General features: G+C 42.0%; 1 long non-coding RNA gene across 1 annotated transcript; it reads right to left on the bottom strand.

Annotated features, from left to right (window-relative positions):
• Positions 1 to 15,703: 15,703 nt before the first annotated feature.
• Positions 15,704 to 19,872, bottom strand: LOC146805745 (uncharacterized). Its single transcript, XR_014967500.1, has 3 exons — positions 19,752 to 19,872; positions 19,378 to 19,487; positions 15,704 to 15,858 (listed from the first exon to the last, which is right to left on the bottom strand). It is a non-coding gene; the product is annotated as an uncharacterized LOC146805745 (long non-coding RNA).
• Positions 19,873 to 23,589: the final 3,717 nt, after the last annotated feature.

Here is a 23,589-nt window from a genome sequence, read left to right as displayed (position 1 = left end):
GACTTCTGCAATGTAGGGTGCGGGCGGGCAGGTAATGATCCACTCCAAAGTTTTACCCAGAATAAGGAGAATGAAACTGAAAATTTAACTGTTCCCAAAACTACTCAGTGGTATATTTTATTTCTGGTATTTAGCTCCACGAGGTTCTATGGGCATATACACATTCGAAAAATATTATTCATACAAATGTGCCTTGTGATTGGAGGTGCACCCAGGATTCTAAAGCAGCAGACTCTCTGATTGGATCAGTCTATCAACCAGAGGTAATAAAAGTCTGGCCTTAGCGGTCAGAAGTTGTTCAAGACTGGTTTATGATTCTGAAGAGGTGGCTCACACTGGGTCCGTCCAAGGAAGCTTGCTCACCGCATCTGGAACTTGAGGAAGTTTTCTCTATGACTGATGCATTACGCTGCAAAGGAATGTGCCAGTTTGTCGAGGAGCAAGGGCATTAACAAAATAGGTCAGAGAGCCAGCTCTTCCTGTGAGGCTTCAGGAGCTAGCACTTTGAACAAGGAAATTGCAGAGAGCTGCTCAAGATAAGGAAGCTTACATCACATCAATGGAGGCAGAGGGAGACGGGGAAGCTTGATCCCAGTCCTTGAAGGTGAGATTGCTTTGCCCAAACCCCTCCCCTGTGCTGTGGGAGCCTGTGTGGTACTTCCAGTTACAAGTGGTAGCTGGGGTATAGAGTCCAGTGGAACAGGCCCCCCCACCTTTCTTTATGTGATATCTGGGGGTATACCGATATGCAGTGGCTTTTTGGAGGGGGCAGCCACCTTCGGGATGCATATGGGGAAGAGACACAAGCATACAGTGATGGCACATCGCGTGTATGGGTGCAATTCAGAGGTGTGTGGAGTTAAGTTTGGGGGCATGCGAGCACACACACACACACACATGTGGAGCACACGTCAACCACCAAACTGACTCACACTGAAACCCAGTACAAGTTAACAAAACCTTAGTACAAAAAGGGCTATTTGGATAAATCAGCTGGTGTGCTTACAAGTCTTTTTCCAATCAAACAAGAAGCCTTGAGTTATTTACAGTCCCTTCCCAGAACTGAGGGTTTTAAGTACCGAAGAGCAGTAGCCGAAACGGATTTGCAGAACCTTGTGCCCATTAGAGACTGTGTCTTAGGCTGCCCTGTCCTGTTGACACTGTGTCCCCCAGCCCCCTTGAACCCAGTTTACTGCCTCAATGTGTCCTTGTGTTATACTTGTGTTACTTTATAACCACTTGGTGCTGTATTGTTCAACTATGACTCCTATGAATCCCCTAATGTACCTCTTGTAAATGTTATCACATGTAAAGCGCTCTGATACCTTCGGCTCTCGCTAGCACTATATCAAACTCAACATGATAATAATAATTTACATAATCACATAAAACAAAGCATCACAATCTGTAATGTACATGCTGCAATTAAACGTGTGCTTCTTTTGAGATTTTGATAAATGACTAATTTTCACATTTCCCTCCATCACAATTATTCTTGATAGGATATAATAATTTAGATGAAAAAACAGCAAACTTTGAGAAAAGAATTGCCATCCTCTTAATGCGAACTTATGCTAGCATTGGGAAATAATGGCTATAAATTGACCATACTATATCAACAACACAAGTTGTCTTCGGTGTGCTAGTTTCACATTGGCTTCAAAACGTAAGACAAAACTATTTAGAGTTTTATTTTGTTGGAAAAACTGTTCACTAACCACAACTTGAAGTTTAATTACCAAACTGCAGGCCCATTGTGAACCCATCCATTAGAGGGTTTTCTTTTTTTTTTTATTTCAACATATTTTATTGATTTTTACACATATAGTCATCAACGTTTTGTCGTTACAGGGTGGCAGCCCAAACTGGCTGTGTTTGTTGAAGATACAGTTACACAGTATATATGTTTGGCTGTCCCCCTATCCACTGTCCCGCTAAGAGAATAAGAATGAGTGAAAAGGGAAAGGATAGAGAATAAGGGAGAGAAAAGAAGACTTAGTATACAAGAAGTTTACTTCCTTCGTGTTTGCGTTCTGATCTTGTGGGGGTGTTGTTTAAGGCCATTTGGGCCCTTTTTCTAGGTCTGCTTACGGGGGCTCTTAGGGGTCCAGGAACTCGTCCAAGGAAGTCCACATTCCCCTGGAGGTTTGTCTCCATGGTGAGTTCCGCAGGGCAGTGCTGTCGACGCCTCTGAGATACGTCACCCAGTTGAGCCAACCCTTGAAAGTTGCCTTGGCTGTATCTTTCCATTTGGTGAGTACTATTTTCACTGCCGCTGTCAGTAAGAAATCTAATAGGTCTCTGTTGTGTTGTGAGTCTAGCTCTGCTGTCATGAACGCGGTGGTAAGGGTAGAGAAATCTGGCTTTAGTGTGCACCCCAATGCTTTATTTATGAAGGTGAATATTTTCTCCCAGAATCTTTTAACTTTGGGACAATAATAGATAAGGTGAGCTAGGTCCCCCTTTTCTTTGTCGCAGTTCCAGCACAGGTCATTTTCCCTGAGGCCTAGCGCCGCCAGGCGAGCCGGTTGTCCAGTAGGTCTTGTGTAGTAGACAGAATTGTGTCTGTGCTAATACTGGGGAGATTTTGTTTTGTGAGGGGGATGCCCAGAGAAGTTAGAGCTCTCTCTCGCTGAGTGGGGCGTTGAGTTGTTTTTCCCCAGTATGTGGCTGCTTTGTCATTAATTTTGGTGGAGCTGGGGCGTAGTAGCTTGTAGAGATGTGATACCTGATGGCCTATTCTGTTGAGATTCGTCATGTATTTAATGATTGATGGCTTGTGCTTTGCTAATTTCGCTTTTGTCAGGGCTGTTCTGATTTTTAGGAAGTTATACAGTTCTATGTCTGGTAGTTTATACTTCTTTCTATTTTTTTAGTCAAAGAGAATACCTCAGCTGAAAGCATTAAAAAGAATGCTGAGGTTACCTAATTTGAAAAAGTTCGGATTTTGTACCAATAAAACGCCTTTCCGTGAGAAACTTGCTCACTGTGGTGTCGACACTGGTTTGTTTTGTGCTGGCCGACAGGCTTTTGATGAGTGAAAAAGTTCTGTAAAAATCAGATTCTTCTCTGTCTGCTCATCTATGAGATCCCCTTGGATTCTGACTTTTAAAATTCTGCTCTCTCTCTAACAGGTGTTGGGCAGGGATGCATCAGTTCCACGTGCCATTCCAATTGTTCAAGTTGCTAACCAAACAGCTCTTCTTTGTGAGATCCTTTCACAGCTATGGCTCGGAATGCATTGTTTTTTTCCCTTACTAGTTTATGCATTTTGCACCAAAATCAAACGTTTGTATTTGGTATACTTTTATATTTCCCTTTTTGTCATCTGTCTTTAAGTCAATACCAAAGTCAGTGATGTGATACTCAAAGAGGTGAAGGGGAAATGCAACCTCACATAGAAAATGCTGAGACTGCATTGCGATAGTTTTTTTTTGACAGAACTTTGCATTATGCAGGATCGATTATTCATCTTGGCTGCAGAATGCTTGTAAATTACTGTAATTGAAACTGGAAAAAACAGCGAATGTAATAAAGTGTATATTTTCCTTCCTAACTGTTCGGGACTAGTTGATGGATGGAAAATCTGCCGAAAAATATAGGTTCTTCCGTCGTTATTGATTTTGAATGAAATAATGTTTCCACTTCACAATCTGATGTCATATTTGACTAGTGTGACAACCTGTCGGTGTTTGAAGAAATGCTCTGCAATTTACCTTGAATATATTCTGAAATGTGAAGGTCAAAGTTATTGGAAAATAACCATCTTTCTCTTTCGAAAACCTTCTTCAAAATGTATCTACCGCATTTACTATTTACTTGGATTAAGTGTCACTTCGATTATAGCCCATTTAATGTTAGTCAAAAAGTGGCCCACAATTAGCACTGTACATTCTGGACAGACCAGAGAATAGAAATTCCTGAGTCAGACGACAAGTGAGATCTTTTTTAATATCAGCAATATTCTCAGTGGGTAAAACATGCTTTTCCTTGAAGAAGTACACACTATAAAACATTTTAAAAACGGGAAAGCATAGTTCGTTTAAAAATTTACAGAAGAGTACAGGAAGAGTGTAGCTCAGGCAACTATAACTAATATTCAAGTAAAAATATATATCCTAACCAATTTTACACTCATACTTGGTATTGTGTGTTTGCAGTGTCTCTGATGTTAGATGTACTCATGAATGTGTGTAGGGCGTTGTTCTTTAGCTGTAACTGATAAACTCTGCAGCTCAGTAATTGTCTTTGTCAGTATTATGCATGGACCTCGTTCTAATTCTTTTGATGATTCCGTCAGGCAGATCTTGGTATTTTGCTCAGTTTTGAGAGTGTTCATTTCTTTTTGCATTTCTGCCTTTCCCTGATTGCACACTTTTGTCAGTGCGGTCGAAAGTGCGTTGCTGTGTGAGCCAAATGGCAAGCACACATGAACAGAACCATAGCACTTGGGCACCAATGCCAATGAAGAAATTCCCACCTCCAATTATGAAACCAATTGTCGGTGGATTTTCATGGGAGCATGCTCGAATTTTGAAATGTCCTAGCAGATAAGTGTCAGCATTACCTGCAGCGCTCTTCAGTCGCACACACGAGACTTAAAGAAATTCTGAAGCAGAAGGAAGGGCCTAGGTTTCCCCTTGTTCTTTATCTCAGTTATGAGGAAATTAATAAATTACCTATAAAAGTGTAGGTATTTAGTCAAATTGATCCCACTGTAGGTATGGGATCAACATCTCAGCATGGTCTTATAAGAAACTTGGGTTCTAATTGAAAGTTTGGGGAATGGTTTAATGTTCATCAGCGTGACAGAGTATTTACTCCTCACATTGAGAGACATACCATCCAAGTTGAGAGATGGCCATCGGCCCTGGGGACATCTCTGTACATTGGCAGGAACTGCTGTGGGTTCCACCATTGTTGAAAATGTATGATGGATGGGTCCATCAAAATTGTCGGCCGGCTGACAAATTTTTCCAAAGTTTTCTATTTTTCAGAAACAAACTCTCAAAACTGGAGTTTATTTTTGGAAAATATAAAACTAATGCCCCCCACACCATGGGAGTCTTTCCCCATGGTGTACAAGTACAGTTTTTTTTACCTTTACTGTTCCTCATTACCAGGCTGTAAAACATCCAACCGCCCACTTTAAATTGGGCGGACAATCAGATGGCCTACTTCCAATGACCCGTACTTCATCGGGCCATCAGAGGAGTATGCCAGCAATGGAGCCACAATAGGCTTCATAATTGATACACTGTTGGTCCACCCGACCCAAAATCAGGTGAGATTTGGTGCAGAGGGTACTCCGTCGTCGTTACAACAGAACACCCTCTCAGACAAACTCTAAATCGGCCCCTTGGATTTTAATAAAATATTTGATGCATTTCAATGCAGAAGATGGGTAAGAATGTGAAGGTCAGTATGACAGGAGCTACCCAGGCGAATGACTAACAACAACAAATTCTGATGAATAAAACCAATTCTTGGGCAAGGAATGCCGCCATAGCGGCTCCTAAGTGACTTGAATGTGATTTTCAGAAAAACAATTTGCAGGATACAATGTTTTTGACATAGCAACGTATTGAATGCCTTTTATCTATAAACGTTAATCAACAAATTGTATTGTGTCTCATGGTCACTTACTAAAGCAAACTACAAAATGTTCAACAAAAATGAATAAATTAGACTCAGCCGCTGCTCATTGCTCTGGCAATATCCCAGTCCATTTTGTTTCAAACACTTTGCCACTGTAAACAGAGACCAGTCCTATGGAACTCAGACTTAGGGGCTGACTCACAGTTTGGAAGATGGGTGCTCCATCACAAAGGTTATGGATATCCAGTCTGTCTTATTACAAGTGCATTATATCCTTATGCACTTGTAATAAGGTGGCCAGGCTATTCATTACGTTTGTAATAATGTACATATCTGCCGAACTGTAAATCAGGCTACTAGTTCTGCTTCAACAGAAACAGTTTAGCCCTAACTACAACACCAGGTCATCTCTAGATGGGACCACAATCAACACATGTTAATCCTTACACGATCTCTCTTTTTGCTTGGTCTGCCTTTGTATGTTGTTTTACATGATTTTATAGAACGGTATTGAGACCCGGATTGATACAGATGACCACTAAAGCATGCTGACTGTCTAAAAATGGTTCCTGCGTCTGAGCCACAGACAAAGTTAGCATCTGTAGACATTGTACCACCTCTTTGCAAACACATTCTACCAGCATCTGTAGCAGTGGTATTATCCCTTCTCACACTCTTTACATCATGGCAATGGCTTCTCCATTTCGACTCTGAAGAGCTGGACGATTAATATTGAGTAAAGTGAAAGCAGCTCTTTTGTTAAGAGGCAAAGGTTGACAAGCTGTGAAAAAATTTATCTTGGACAAGATTTAGAAGCGATGCAAATATGGAGCTAGGTGGTGTGGCAGATGAAATAAATTATACTCTACAGATAAAATGGATTTAAAATGTATATCTTGGTTCTCAATCGCATTGTTTTCTATTTTGCTAAACCTTTGACCCTGTCGACAGATTAAGGCTTGGGACAACTTGTGTTGGAAACTCATCTGACACAGCTTTCTTGTTGTGTTTGCATGTCGCACAATTTGAGTAGGTTTTTCGAGGACTTCATGTCATCAGGGATACTGGGTTCAAGCCCTGTGAGCATTCAGATAAACAATTTCATCCTGGGTGTTGTAGTTCAAATAAACTAAATGAACCAATTGGAGAGCAATTTTAAATTACAATAGCTTGTAAAAAAAAACGGTAGTTCTATATCATGTTGATAATAGTAATGCGGCGTATTGTACCATTACTTTTAAAACGTAACCGTACTTCTATTTTCTTTATCACAAAGAATTGTAGGATGCATTTTTGAATCGCAGAAACACTCTCAGAGGCAATTATCTAATCAGTTAATTGTCCAGCCAATGTGTATTTTCTGAGCTGGTCTTTCTGGCCAGAAAAACTTATAGTTAAGTTTCTCGAAAAACAAAAGTTCAAATGAGATAAGAAATTAAAAATGGGTGACAGATAGACTATTATGTTCGTTTAACTTAAGACCAAATACCCTTTGGTTTATATCTGAATTTGTAGCCTCTGGATAGCCCATGTATTTAAAAAGATTTTTAACTGTTTTAATTATTTATACTGTGCTTCTATGATAGCCACTGCAAATAGAATTAAAAAATTCTAGCTAACTGACTGAACAGTGGGTCTTGTGATAATGGAGATCCATGAAAAAAATACCCTGGTCTGAGCCACAAAGACATTTTAAGCCTAAAACATGCATTTACAGATAAAACAAATCCTTCATTTAAGCTTGCCAAGAATTTACCAGAGGCAATCTGGCAGGAACGCAAGGGTTTGGACGTTGAGTATTTCTCCTCGACAAGTTCGGAGAAACGCAGAGTCGTATCTCTCGGGCAGGTGGGGTGGGAAGTGGACTGAACATGACAGGTTAATCTCACAAGCTTCTCAACACCTCAGATACAGACATTCAGAAAATCTGGCTCAACTCTCGCATCTGGAAATGGTTGCAAGTTTACTTCAGTAAAGTGCGGGAGTAACTTCCGTTCCACGATGGAAAAATGTTTTCTCCATGGAGAAAACAAGAAAAGAAAAATAAATCAATTTGCACATCGTGCCCCATTTCCCCAGTACCATTTGTTTACTGTGCATAATTACACATTGGGCATATTGAAGTCCCAGGAATATCTTACATTTAACTCACAGTAGAATGCCTGGACACTTGCTTCTGGCACAACATTACAGACGTACTACTTGAAATGATTGTGCATTCTAAAAAGGAGTAAATCTGCACAGTACTTACGGATGCTGAATAGCTTCTTTTTTGTTTGCTAAGGCCAGGACTTGGAATCCTTTATTTCTGCAGATTTTTTCAAAGGCAGCTTCAGAGGTTAAAATACATGTTTTAGTAGATCACACTGTGTCTTTATTTGAGCTTGACTGCAAACACAGTATAGGTTTTACCTCAACATCCTTACTCCTAGTCCCATTTCTTACAAACTGTGGGGGTTCTCACATCTCTGACACAAACCCCACATGCTTTAACTAACTTTCAAGCCTTTCCATGGACTGTCCGTCCCACTTTTGGACTCTCATGTTGGACAGGTATTTTTGCTTGTTTAGAAGCCAGCTCCTGCTGCATTTGGCCAGGCTGAGCACAGATTGGAGGTCACACATTAAAACCGACCTTATGATGGCTTACCAGATGAAGGCCATTGCCAGGCACTGCCAGTTGCCAAATGTATTTCTCCCCCTATCAAGTATGTTTATCAGTGCTTGGGGACATGGCCAAGATGGCGACCGAAGCAGACGTGCTCTAAATTGCTCCGGCTAGGCCCGCCAAAATTTCCTGTTTCTCTGTGCATCCTGAGGTCCCAGCCATACCCGGACGGCTAGCACTGAGCTGCCGGTGATCCAACCGGAACAATATGAAGCAATCGCAGTGTGGGACAAGAGGAGCGTGCCCACGCTGCTGGCTCAGGAGCAGGAGGCGAGGCTTGATCACGAGGTCCTGTGGCGCCTGGAGCTGGAGTGTGCACGGACTAGCCACCCCCATCGTGCGACCATAGAGCCGTGCACCGGAGACGGAGCCTCCAGAGTGCGCCCCCGCTGTCGGTGCAGTTGCGAAGGAATCCGACAACCCCGGGGGGGGGTGAGCCACCGCTGCTGAGACCCCGTGGACGTTGGGCCAAGGATCCGACCCACACTCTCAGAATACTGGCACCACCCTACAGGAGCCCTGGACCCTGTGCTGGTGAGTCCTACCCCGTGGGCCCCATGAGTCAGTGGTGTGCTGTGGTGGGCCTGGGTTGAGAGTGACAGGAGCTGCCCAGGCCCCTATGAACTCTTGGTGTGTCACGCCAGACCCAGGCCCCACATCTGGGGGTGGACTTGGGCCCTCAGAAACTGGAACCACACTGTAGTAGTCCTGGGCCTTGGATAGTGGGAACCGCCCGAGACTTCATGATCCGGTGGCACACAGTGGTGGACCTGGTCCCAGCGCTGTAGGAGCCACTCTGGACTGCAAACGTTGGTGATGCACCGCGGCGACCCTGGGTTTCGCATAGCAGGAGCCACCCGAGAATAAGACAGCCAGCAGAACCGGCGACGAGTGGCTGCAGGCCTTTGCTTGGTGCTGGAGGTGCCTTCCGCCGCCCCGGGCCCTCCAGGTGCTTGCGACACATTGTGACAGGCCTGTTCCCTGTTTTGGTGGAACCGCCTGGGGCTCTGTTGTATGTCGCTGTGAACTCGTTAGGGCTGCCCTTGGGAGTGGTCAACTGATCCTACAAAGCAGGCAGGGCTGGAACACCAAAATCGTCCCAGCGTGATATGCCGAAAGGCATAACACCGTCACCTGTAACTGCTGGGGGGAAATATGGTTCTTCACCTGTGCGATAGATGCACGCACAACATACTGTCCACACTGAACAGGACTCCACCGAACTCCCCTGGACCGACCACCGCTGCATCCATTTCATCTTTCAGAAACCCACCACACACCACTGCACCCAACAGATCCCCCGCCGCTGCTGGAGCAAAATCACAGAAGACCAACTACATGCAAACCTCGCTCTCAGGCCTCCCACCGAACCCACCAACACGGACGACGCTGCCCACAGCCTCAGACGCTGGATCAAAGACTGCGCAAACAACCTCGCCCCGCTGAAGAAACCCTCCCACAGAGACACCAGCAAGAGGGCCAGCTGGTTCACCCCAGAACTCCTAGCCTTCAAGCAAGTCTGCTAGAAACTAGAGAATAAATGGCACAGCGAACAGACTCCGGACAGCCACGCAGCCCACAAGGACACCATCCGCAACCACCATCACCTCATCAGGACTGCCAAGAAGACCTCCTTCAAAGACCGCCTCGACAACAACGCTCGTAATAGCAAGGAGCTCTTCAACATCGTGAAGGAACTCTCCAACCCCAGCTCCAACTCCAACGACATCCCGCCGTCGCAAGCCCTCTGCGACTCCCTCCAAGATAGCAGACATCCACGACAGCTTCAACACCCAGACAGCCCCAACAGACAGCAACACAACAGACCCTCCGCACACCATCCAACACGACCCCCTGCTAGCCTGGGCCAGCGTGAGCACCGATGACACCATCAAGACCATGAGCACAATCCACTCTGGCTCCCCGTCAGACCCATTCCAGCACCACATCTTCAACAAAGCTAGCAGCTCCATCGCACCCCACCTGCGCAACGTCATCAATCTCTCCCTCGAGACCGCGACCTTCCCAGAGAGCTGGAAACATGCCAAGATCAACGCCCTACTCAAAAAACCCAAGGCAGACCCAAGAGACCTCAAGAACTTCCGGTCCATCTCACTGCTCCCGTTACCGGCCAAGGTCATCGAGAAGATCGTCAATAGACATCTAACCCGATACCTCGAAGAAAACAGAATCCTGGACCCTTCCCAGTCAGGGTTCCGCAGCAACCACAGCACCGAGACTGCCCTTATCGCTGCCACCGACGACATCAGGACCCTGCTGGACAACGGTGAGACCACAGCCCTCATCCTCCTGGATCTCTCTGCCGCCTTCGACACCGTCTGCCACCGCACACTATGCGCACGCCTCCACGCCGCCGGGATCCGAGACAAGGCTCTGAAATGGACCACCTCATTCCTCTCCGGCAGAACCCAGAGCGTCTGCCTCCCCCATTCCGATCCGAAGCCTCCAAGATCATCTGCGGCATACCCCAGGGATCCTCCCTCAGCCCGACACTGTTCAACATTTACATGGCCCCGCTCGCACATGTCGCCCGACAGCACAACCTCAACATAATCTCCTATGCCGACTACACTTAACTGATCCTCTCCTTCACCAAGGACTCCATCACCGCCAAAGCCAACCTCCACGAAGTTATGAAGGCCGTCGCTGACTGGGTGAGGACCAGCCGGCGGAAGCTGAACTCGGACAAGACAGAGGTCCTCATCCTCTACCCCAACCCTTCAGCCTGGGACGACTCCTGGTGGCCGATGGCACTGAGGGCAGCCCCGACACCCACCGACCACACATGCAACCTGGGAATCATCCTCGACTCAACGATCTCAATGACCAAGCAAGTTAACGCCGTCTCCTCCTCTTGCTTCAACACCCTCCGCATGCTCCGCAAGATCTACAGGTGGATCCCAACTGATACAAGAAAAACAGTCACCCAGGCCCTCGTCAGCAGCAGACTCGACTACGGAAACGCCCTCTACGCGGGAGCCCCGACCAAGCTCATCAAACGACTGCAACGCATACAAAATGCCTCAGCACGACTGATCCTCAATGTACCACGAAACAGCCACATCACCCCCCACCTGAGAAACCTACACTGGCTCCCCGTCAACAAAAGGATATCCTTCAAGCTCCTCATCCACGCACACAAGGCACTCCACAAGACCGGCCCAGCCTACCTCAACAGACGACTCTCCTTCTACATCCCCAACCGCCAACTCCGCTCCGCTGACCTCATACTCGCCACCGTGCCACGCATCCGAAGAACAACCACTGGCGGGAGATCCTTCTCCCACCTTGCCGCCAAGACATGGAACACCCTTCCACTGAGCCTATGACAGACCCAAGACCTGCTGACCTTCAGGCGGCTACTCAGGACCCGGCTGTTGGATCAGTAGCACCCCCCCAGCGCCTTGAGACCCTCGCGGGTATGTAGTGCGCTTTACAAATGACTGATTGATTGATTAAACAGGGGAAAATACCTACTCCAAGAGGAAAGGTGGCTCTAGCTTGGGTTTGCAGTCCGGTGGCCCTCAACTGTAAGTAATACAGAAACATAATAGATCTGGGGATCTGTGATCTGAAGCAGTGACTTAACACTGACACCCTCCTCTCGTCCCTCTGGCACAAAGAGACATCCATATGAAATGGCATACAGAAAACCTGCAGTGCCCCATAGATACAACACCTCAACACTACCTGCTCGCCTTCCTTCCCCTTAACTAAGATGGGCAGAACTAAATCAGATGAGTCTCAGGTGCAAGTGGGAACTACGCCTGACTCTGCGAACAGACCATCCGAGACAACTCCCATAGTGGGACAACACCAGGAAACCCCAACGGTTCAGGCAGATCGTTTCAACGCAATCATGGCAGCCATTCTGGACATCAACAACACCCTGGGCCCCAAACTCGACTCGCTTTGCATAGAAGTGGGACTCTTTCGAGAAGATCAAAAACGTCTAAAAGAATGAGTAGCAAACTCAGAATCAATCTTGGCGTCCCTAAGACCCACGGTTAAGGAGACGGAGGAACAACTCAAGTCATTGCAAAAAGAGGTGGAATATCTGCGTGACCGAGTGGAAGATCAGGAAGGCAAATCACTGAGAATTAACGTCTGCATAGTGGGCCTTTCGGAATAGGCAGAGGGCCACAATATGGAACTGTACTTGGAGAAATGGTTTGTAGAGATGATCCTACAAGGCAAGCAATCCAAATTCTTTGCTGTGGAAAGGGCCCTCAGGGTACCCGGGGGTCCTCCCACCCGGGGCCTCACCAGATCCGGTGGTGGTGAGACTATGCAATTATCACGACATGGACCACATCCTACAGGTCATAAGAGCATGCAAACCATGGACAATTGACAACGCCAGGATCCATACTTATCCAGATTATACCCTGGCGGTACAACAACCCAGGGCCTTCTTCCTCACAATAAAGAAAAACATACCTGAACACAGCATCAAATATGCATTGCAATTTCCAGCCACCCTGAGGATTCAACATAGTGACAAGACGACATTTTGCACTACACCGGAGGCCGGTTGGGACTGGATGGAACAAAACGGTCTGGCTACCTCCAGAGACCTGTCCTCCATAACCCAAGGACAATGGCAGATGCAAAGGCGCCATGAGCAGTGATCCAGGCACCAACTTCAGGGCCTCTCCAAGGCGCAAGCAGATAAGGAAAGAGCACAAGTTGTGAAGAATGCCGAACGATACGCTGTACTTCAATCCACCACATCCTCAGAGTCTGAACCGGACAAGCCACTGGAGGACACCTTATCCCTGACAGACTCTCAAAGGGCATCTGTGGAAGCAGATGGTCTAGAAGTCACGCCTCAGATGGCATACGCCTTCATGTAACAGGACTTAAACAGGTTTGCTGTTGCTTTATGTAGCTGTGGGTGCCAACAGAGGCAGGCGCACCGAACTCCCCCCTGCTTAAGCACACTCATGTAGACCATGCTGGGACCCAGATGTGGAACCTATGCAGACAGGCATAGCAAGATTATCTTGTAAACCTAGCCCCCTCCCTTACAACTCACATTGTGTGGCTGTTATAGACTTTGTTGCCCATTACTATATTTCATGTAACATTTCTCATGCTTATACATGCTTATACAGTTTTGTATTGCAGCTTAGTGCAGATGGCTAGCTACCCGTTGGCACAAAGGCTTGGGAGCTGGAGTAGGGGAATGTTACTGGTTATAATGTCTAACTATAGCCCAAACATGAATTCTGCTACCATGAACAGACTCTATCAACCTTATGTCGAGCAGTACACATACGTTAACACACGTCTTGTGGATGCATAGTCCCTTATTTTACCATTTACTTATACAAATGGCTACACGGATAGATAATATTATGCTTCTGACCTGGAATGTATGTGGGTTGGCGGGATTCACTAAATGCCATCTGGTGTACCAATATCTGAGGAGGAGAGGGATTACCATTGCACTTCTACAGGAAACATACTTGACTACAAAGACAATCACATCCATGCGAAAGAGATGGATAGGCACAGTAGTGGCAACCACATATTCGAGCTACGCCAGGGGTACCATGATATGGGTTGCACCAAGCACACCACTTGAGATACAATCTACTCGCACTGACCCGAATTGACGTTATACAATTTTAGAGGGGATACTTAAGGGCTGCCCAATAACGCTAATTTCACTATATGCCCCAAACTCAGGTTAAGCCCAGTTTCTGCAAACACTCACCCCGGCGTTACTCCAAAATCCCACTGTACCCACGTACAGGGGTGGGGACTTCAATTGCACTTCAAACATAGTACTAGACTGCTCATGCCCGTCAGTTCAGGGCTCTCAATCTATCACCCTCTCACATCAACTACAGGCCTGGTTGTCCAGAACACACTTATATGATGCATGGTGCGAGTTATGGGGAACCACCTTTACAACGCAACTTTTACAACGCTATGCTATTACAACGCATTTTTTACAACGCAAAAACTTTTACAACGCATGCTTTAACAACGCATGCTATTATATGGTAAGTACTTTTACAACGCATATACCTTTACAACGCATTATTTGAAAATGCCTTTACAACGCATGCATTTACAACGCATGCATTTACAACGCAAGATGTTATATGGTAAGTACTTTTACAACGCATATACTATTACAACGCATTTTTTAATATTGGTATTTTAATTAAAATAAATATATATCGTATAATTATTTGTTATAAAAAAAATTGTATTTGAAATAAAGTGAGTTGTTTATCAAAATATTAATACTTTAGTATTTTGTCTAGTAGAAATGTTTTGTTGGATAGTTTAATTAATACTTGAGTATTTTAATATTAATACTTGAGTATTTTGTCTAGTAGGAATGTTTTGTTGGATAGTTAAATTAATACTTGAGTATTTTAATATTAATTCTTGATACTTAATACTTGAGTATTTTCTTTACTAGGAATGTTTTGTTGGATAGTTAAATTAATACTTGAGTATTTCTGAAAATGGAATGATTGTTTTTATATTTAATTTGATACATATTACAGTGAATAGTGAGTATTTTTAAAGATAAATAAATAATTGAGAATTATTCTAAATTGAAAGAGTATTTAATATATTTTTTCTAAAAAATAAGAGTGAGTAAATAAATTTTAATAGTTGAGTATTTTTTAAATATTAAAGTGTATTTCTTAAATTAATTTAGTTCATTGGTTTTTTCAAATTAAGAAACAGCATATTTTAAATTTAATTTATTTAAAGTTTGTGAGTACTTTTTAAAAATATTAATACTGCAGTATCTATCAAAAATTTAAGAAATAAGATATGTAAATACTAAAGTATTTATAAGTACAAAAAATAGAGAACATTGTTTTTAAAAAAAGGAAGAGTACTTTTGGATTATTTATTATAAAAATTAGATAAATTTATTAAAAATAATTAAAAATATAATAATATTTGAAATATTAAAAGAGTAATAAAAAATGCATTTTAAAAACAGTAATAGTTTAAAACAAAAAAAATAATAATAATTACTTACTTTTTTAAAATAATTCCCACGCTTTTCCATTGAAGTCTATGAGTGTCTTTGTCCTTTATTTATTTTGGCAGCATCAGAATATACAACCCGCGGAACAAGAAAAGAAGGATCAGAAAGTGAAGAAAGAGAAAGTTTTGAAAGGAAAAGACAATAGAGTCGAGGTAAGGAACATATTTAGTGAATTTACATTTAATTAGTTATAAATTTGAAACTTAAATAACTATTTAAAAAATAATGACAGGAAACAATTTTTGTTTTCACATTTTTTATTTATTGAAAAATCATGAAAAAATAAACCATATTTTTAATGAATTTTGCAATGTAAGTAACATTTTTGAAACAAAATATAAATATTTTATTAACATTTATAAACATTTATTTACAGGTTAGTTAAATAAAGTAGTCCGCTTTAAATTTAGATGCACGCGATGACGTAATGACGTGAGCGTCGACGTAATACGCCATTTTGCAGAGCATCGGAGGAGGAAGCAGCAGGAAGCTGATCTGCGGCCAGGTAGGAAATATTTTCATTTGTAATTGTAGAATAAACCTTTAAAAGGGATACATATATAGTGAGGAAAGAATAAGGGGAGGTTGCGGGAAAACTAATTGATTACTTAATTGTTTTTAAACATGTCCACATTAATGTCATTAATGTATGCCTATGTCGGGTCGCTAAAATTTATTTATTTTGTTTAAAAAAGTATGTAACTGTTAAAAAATTATAAGTTACTGTTCAGAAAGTTGATTTGTTTATTTAGGAAGTAACAAAAGTAATGTCGATCTTCATTTCGAACTGCAAAAAAGTTGCGTACTTTCAAATTTTGAAAAATAACGATTGTTATAAAAATGATGATTAAGCTGCAAAGTGCATTTCGGAATATGGTTTGAATTTTAGATTTTACATATGTTTCATTTTTGGAGATTAGTTTTGAAGGTAATTAAATTGGATTTTTTCGGTAATTTAATTAATGGAGTTCCGATGTCGAACAATAGTTCAGATACTATGGGACAGTAAATTTGTAGACATTGGTAGGTTTTGCTTGAAATGAAGATTTGTTTTAAAAAAAAATAACCCGACTTGTTTGTTTGAAAAAAATTTTAGAAAATACCTTGGTATGCCAATTGTAATTTGAAAATTAGTAAAATTTAAAGCAAAGCAGGAAAGTAAGTAATTACATTATTTTAAAAAGAAAGAATGTTAGAAAGATTTTCCAGGTAGTCTATAGCCACACACAACGAAAATTGTTGTAGAATTGCCAATAGTCTCTCAGACATTTCCCTTGTTTTGACTGTTACTCGTGGGTTTAGACTACCTGCGAGTGTTTGGGCTATTCTCATTTCTTGGAAACTTTGCTCCTTCTTCAAAGTTTCCAAAAATGAGTAGAAGTTAGGATGTGGTTTACCAATTGTATGGTTGAAGGAGTTATGCCATCCCTCAATGGCATTGTTTGTTTTTGCTTCTCCCTCTAAACAACTCGTGTAGCAGTTCCACCACTCCACATGGAATCGTGGCTTCCTCCTGCGACCCGATCTGCTTAGGTGTCCAATCCATGTGTCCTCAAAATAATTTAGAATGGGTGCCAATTTTTCTTCGTTACTCGTATAATAAACAGATTCTATAATTGCAGTGTAGTACTCGTCCACACTATCGGGAGGAACAAAACAAAGTGCAGTTAATTTTTTTAGTTCAAATTGTAGTTTGCTATCCCGAGAATATTCTGCAACTAGGGATGTTTTCTGTAATTTACGCCAAAATGCCTGCGAAAAATGGAAAAAACATCCCTGAATTTGGGTATCCGTGTACGTTTTAGTGATCACATTGATCATACTCAATTCAAAATCAATAATTATTTTTCGAGGACTTGAAGATGTTTTACTTTTAATCACTGATAAAAGTTCAGTGTATGTTGCAGAAGTCTTATCAGGTAGCAAACTATAAACTAAGGGAATTACACTATTGTTAATTTTAGCATGTATAGTGTAAATTTGAGTGAAAGGATGGGGTGTACTTTTAAACGTCCCATCCATCATCCAAATTTCACTAGTTTCTAACTTAGCAAGGTTACGTGGGGTACTAAAAATTAAAATACGTTTCTGAGGGTTTTCGTTGTCATGCAGAAGGAAAGGTTCATCAGAAAAAGAAATAGAAAGATCATGAGGAATTCTAATGTCAGAGAAAGTATGTGGTGTAGATAATTGAATGTTACTTGCCTGCTTTTGTCTCTGAATAATTCTTCTCAAATTAGGTATTATAGGCATGTTACTAGCAACATGACTGGGGACATGCTGTGCAACCTCTCTTAAAATTGATCCTGTGGAATCATTGGAGGTGCTTGCAATAGCTTTCATCTCGTTTATTGTTTCTCTAATTTCTACATCCATTGCAGAGGCAGAGTGGTTATGTTCTGTGGTTTTCACAACCAAATTATCAACAGTAACCGCTCTGCCACTGCAATGGGTAGTGTAGTATTGCACACACCTCCAATGATTTCTTGTTAAACTTATTCTTTCCTTACTATATATGTATCCACCATGGTTTAACAAATTTTTGCCCTTCCTGGATTTAATAAAGTTGGCAGCTCCCAGGCTAGACATTATCTGAAAAGAGGAGAAAAGACACAAAAATTAGCCTGAATAAAATTATGATTTACCTAAAACATAACATTTACACCATCCTAAACATTTCCTACTGCTGCACCTTCCTGGAGTTAGAATAGTAAATTGCACCCCTACATCCTCCAACACTTTCCCTACTGATGCACCTTCCTGGAGTTAGAATAGTAAATTGCACCCCTACACCATCCAACACTTTCCCTACTGCTGCACCTTCCTGGAGTTAGAATAGTAAATTGCACCCCAACACCAGCCAACACATTCCCTACTGATGCACCTTCCTGGAGTTAGAATAGTAAATTGTACCCCTACACCATCAAACACATTCTATACTGATGCACCTTCCTGGAGTTAGAATAGTAAATTGCACCCCAACATCATCCAACACTTTCCCTACTGATGCACCTTCCTGGAGTTAGAATAGTAAATTGCACCCCAACACCATCCAACACTTTCCCTACTGATGCACCTTCCTGGAGTTAGAATAGTAAATTGCACCCCTACACCATCCAACACTTTCCCTACTGCTGCACCTTCCTGGAGTTAGAATAATAAATTGCACCCCAACACCATCCAACACTTTCCCTACTGCTGCACCTTCCTGGAGTTAGAATAGTAAATTGCACCCCTACATCATCCAACACTTTCCCTACTGATGCACCTTCCTGGAGTTAGAATAGTAAATTGCACCACTACACCATCCAACACTTTCCCTACTGCTGCACCTTCCTGGAGTTAGAATAGTAAATTGCACCCCTACATCATCCAACACTTTCTCTACTGATGCACCTTCCTGGAGTTAGAATAGTAAATTGCACCCCTACACCATCCAACATTTTCCCTACTGATGCACCTTCCTGGAGTTAGAATAGTAAATTGCACCCCTACACCATCCAACACTTTCCCTACTGATGCACCTTCCTGGAGTTACAATAGTAAATTGCACCCCAACACCATCCAACACATTCCCTACTGATGCACCTTCCTGGAGTTAGAATAGTAAATTGCACCCCTACACCATCAAACACTTTCCCTACTGCTGCACCTTCCTGGAGTTAGAATACTAAATTGCACCCCTACACCCTCCAACACATTCCCTACTGCTGCACCTTCCTGGAGTTAGAATAGTAAATTGCACCCCAACACCCTCCAACACTTTCCGTACTGCTGCACCTTCCTGGAGTTAGAATAGTAAATTGCACCCCTACACCATCCAACACATTCCCTACTGATGCACCTTCCAGGAGTTAGAATAGTAAATTGCACCCCAACACCATCCAACACATTCCCTAATGATGCACCTTCCTGGAGTTAGAATAGTAAATTGTTACCCTTACACCATCCATCACTTTCCCTACTGATGCACCTTCCTGGAGTTAGAATAGTAATTGTTACCCCTACAGCATGGTACATATTTAGAACTGGTGCACCTTAGAATGTTGGATAAAATTACCTTTTTATTTCGAATTTGCTTTTCTTGCTGACTTTTCTAAATTGGGAATGGCGTGTAGGCAGCAGTAGACAGTTATGAGGTGATTGGATTTGGAATGGAAAAATAAATGTCTGAAAAAGTGAAAAAAGAAAAGAATGAGAAAACTGAACGATTTTGAGAAATGCGATTTTACAATAATTTTTGAAAACTTGTATATTTGTTATAAGTTGCAGTAGAGAACACTTTCCCTAATGCTACACCATCCTTTAGTCATGAAATAAAATTCTGAATTCTGCAAATGTAACCATAATTAAATTGGGTTTTTTTTCAACATTAGCAATGAGATAGCTAGTCTAATATATTGAAGGTTAAGAAACCATCATGAAAATCAATACCTTGTTTTGTAGAACTTGCTTTTCTGGATGAGGCTTCGGAGGATGATTTGGTCTGTTGATTCTAGATTGAACGTGTGTGGTGGAAAGAATCTTTCTGTAAGGAATCAAATTGTTGTCTTTTGAAAAAAAAGACGATAAAAAAAAAATTAACGTTGGTTTGAAATTTAAAATCTGAGTATATTTAAATTAATAATGACATACAATATAACTAATACTACATGACACTGTACTAACCAATGCACCTTCCTGTAGTTGAAATAGAGATATGTACCCCTACACTATAAAAAAATCTCCCTAATGTTGCACCTTCCTGGAGAAGAAATAGTATATTGTTACTCTAAACTATCCATTATTTTACTAATTTGGTACGTTAGAGGAGTAATAATTGCAAAAAGAAGGTTTAAAAATGTACAGTAAAAATAATACTCAAAAGGTAACATACCTTTTTCTGTTATTGCTTGTTTTCGTGCCTTTAAGCTAATGCTTGCAGCAGGATAAACTTTTTTTTGGGTACAGATGTACTCTGTGGAAAAAAACACTTGAATAAATTAATGTTCCTTAGCCAACGTTGGTTGTTTAAAAAATAAATTTTAACAACAATTTGATATATGACAAAGGAGTATGAGTAACAATTGGTGAAAGAAAACATATTACACATTTAATGCATTTTTCGCAAAAAAAAAAAGGTTAATCCGATACTATCACTAAATTACTATAATGCAGAATATTCGAGGACTTTGAATAGAAATAGTTGCCCTAGTAATATGAATCGCTTTTTCAGATGTAGTACCCAACTGAAGTCTTATTAGTAATTGTTACTCCTGCATCATGCTATTTTTTCGTTTATGATGTAGTGAGATTGAGGTTTAAAAACAAAACACCATTGCCATACATCACTTTAGGTAATTTTTAAAAATATGTTTTACAATTAAAACCATTACAAATAAATTACATTTACCTTCACAATTTTGTATGTCAGTCGTTTACGTGGTGGTGATGCTCAATTAGGTACACCTGTTGTTGAATCTCAATATATTCCGAGTTTCTGTTTTTGGAAATTAAAATACTTGTTTTAAGTTGGTGTGTATTTTTAGTGATAATAAATTAGAAACAGTACATTTTAAAAGTTATTATTAAGAATTTAATTAAAAAATTTTTTGGGTTAAGAAAATATATTTTCCTCAAAACCAACGTTTAAAATTATTATAATGACTTACTAGTAGTTGCTTTATTGTAATGCTTTTACGAATGAAATCCGTGCTCTCTCTGAGGAGGTCGCAGTGGAGGTGACAGAGGGTCAGCTTTTCACGTCTGGGCTCTCTGCTAGTTGATAATCAACTGAGTGCAAAATGGTGTCTTCCTTGTATTTATAAGTTTTGCTCTGTGTCACTATTAATTTTTTTAAAAACTGCGTTCATTGTGTTTTTTTAAATGCTTTGTTTTACTGTGGAAAATGATAATTTAAAAATGCTTTTTTAAAAATATTGTTTTCATTCATTTGCTCCGTTTTGGCATCCATTTTGGAACATGTCTTTTGGTATTGTTTACATAGAAACTGTGGTAGGACAAGTTTTACAAGTGAGATGGTTAAAATGGCGCCTATCTTTATGTGTATTTTACTCTGTTTACTTACTTTCCGATTTATTCATGATACAAATTGTGTTAGTACTGTTGTTTTAACTATCGTTCTTTTTGTTAATCTTTGAAATGTGTGAAAACGGAATTTATTTGGGGATTTTGAGTATTAATTTTAATACTTGAGTATTAATTTTAATACTCGAGTACTAATTTGGTTAAGCATTTAAGTAGATTTACGCTCAGTTGTTCTCCACATTTTAATACACTTCCCCACCCTAAAACCCCTAATTTCCCTGCATCCCGTGCCAGATTTTATTGTACTTTTAATTTAATAAAAAAAAAAAAATCGCGTTGTAATGGTATGCGTTGTAATAGATTTCGTTGTAACAGCACTTTTCAGTATTTTAATAGGTTTTGCGTTGTAAGAGTATTCGTTGTAAAGTAATGCGTTGTAGTAGTACTTGCGGTGTAAAAAATGCGTTGTAAAGGTATGCGTTGTAATAGCATGCGTTGTAACGTCATACATCCGCGAGTTATACCCCACTCTTAGTGAATACTCTCATCACTCCGGACTCCACGACCTGCATACTAGAGTAGATCTGATATATTGCTCACCCGAAGCCCTACCAAAGATATCACATGCTGAATACATTCCCTGCACACTTTCGGCCCATAATCCTTTACAAATGCAATTGTCATGCGGACCAATCCGAGCCACCATCCCGACTTGGAGGCTTCCCTTGGAAGGGCTCAAAGACACACCACTGCGCGAATCGCTGTCACAATCTGTGTTAGACCTGGCACCATTGGCGAGGGTCTCCTTTCCATCTTTCGCTTTTGCCTCCTCTGTGTTTGCTGGTGTTAGATGCTCTGGGCGCTGTGCCACTGCCATTCAGTGCCACAGCACGAATGCTCCCTATTGTAAAGTGACTGTATGAATTGGTATTCCATATAATCCTAGCTGACCCAAGGAACATGTTTGGAAAGTCGAATTTAGTATGCCTGAGCTCAGAATATTGGAGTACATCTTTTAGTGAGGATTATTTTTGTATTTGGTGTTTGAAAGTACCACTTCTAGAAAGGAGGTATTTTCTTGCCTAAGTCTTCCAGTGTGCTCTGCTGTTATGTGTATTGGCTGTCTGGTTTTGGAGGGACAGGGCAGGCTGAGCCCGACCTGGATTGAATAGAGAGAACTGCAGTTGGAGTATGGGGAGGGGTGACCCTTTGATCTGAGCAGAGCTGTGCCTGGCAAGGTGAATGATGGCTCCACCTCCCACTGTGCGTCTGATGGCAGACCCCCTCTTCCTGAAAGGCAGGATGCCACCTTGTAAACAAAGTGCTCCGGGACCACACTCAACTGGTTCTGGCTGGGTTCAGTGACTTGTGACTTTTGAGAACAAAGACTTTTGGGGTATAAATATCTGTGCTAAAAGCCGTACAGGGTGTGTTACTTCGGGATGTCAAGACGAACCTCTGTCCGTGTAACTAGAGGAAAAGGACTTTGAAACTTTCATCCATCTTGCTGAAGCAACTACCCAAAGGCCTGATTTGAGCTTGCCTCCTGCTGAAGTCTCAGGAACATTAGACTTCACCCATCAGCCTTCTGAATTCCTATAGAGGGGGATTCTACTCGCAGGTGAGGCTTCTGTCGAGATTTCCAGAGCCTCTGGGTCCACTGCGGGGAACGCGGGCTGAAAATCATCGCTATCGCTACTGTGGGCTGCTGCAGCTGAGGAGCTGTTGCCGCTGAGAGCCCGCATTTGTCCATGCTATGAGAATCATCGCTATAGCTCTTGTGGGCCGCTGCAGCTGAGGAGCTGTTGCCGCTGAGAGCCCGCATTTGCCTGTGCTACGAAAATCATCGCTATCACTAATGGGGGCCGCTGCAGCTGAAAAGCTGTTGCCGCTGAGAGCCCGCATCTGTCTGTGCTACGAGAATCACCGCTATCGCTATTGTGGGCCGCTGCAGCTGAGGAGCTGTTGCCGCTGGGAGCCCGCATTTGCCTGTACTACGAGAATCATCGCTATCGCTATTGTGGGCCGCTACAGCTGAGGAGCTGTTGCCGCTGAGAACCCACATTTGTGTGTCCTACGAGAATCATTGCTATCGCTATTGTGGGCCGCTGCAGCTGAGGAGCGGTTGCTGCTGAGAGCCCGCATTTGCCTGTGCTATGAGAATCATTGCTATCACTATTGTGGGCCGCTGAGAGCCGCATCTGTCTGTGCTACGAGGATCATCGCCATCGATAATGTGGGCCGC

The sequence above is a fragment of the Triturus cristatus genome, chromosome 8, assembly GCF_964204655.1.
Source record: "Triturus cristatus chromosome 8, aTriCri1.1, whole genome shotgun sequence".
NCBI classification, from domain to species: Eukaryota; Metazoa; Chordata; class Amphibia; order Caudata; family Salamandridae; genus Triturus; species Triturus cristatus.
The sequence above is the reverse complement of the archived record's forward strand: the minus strand, read 5'-3'. Positions and strand labels throughout refer to the sequence as shown.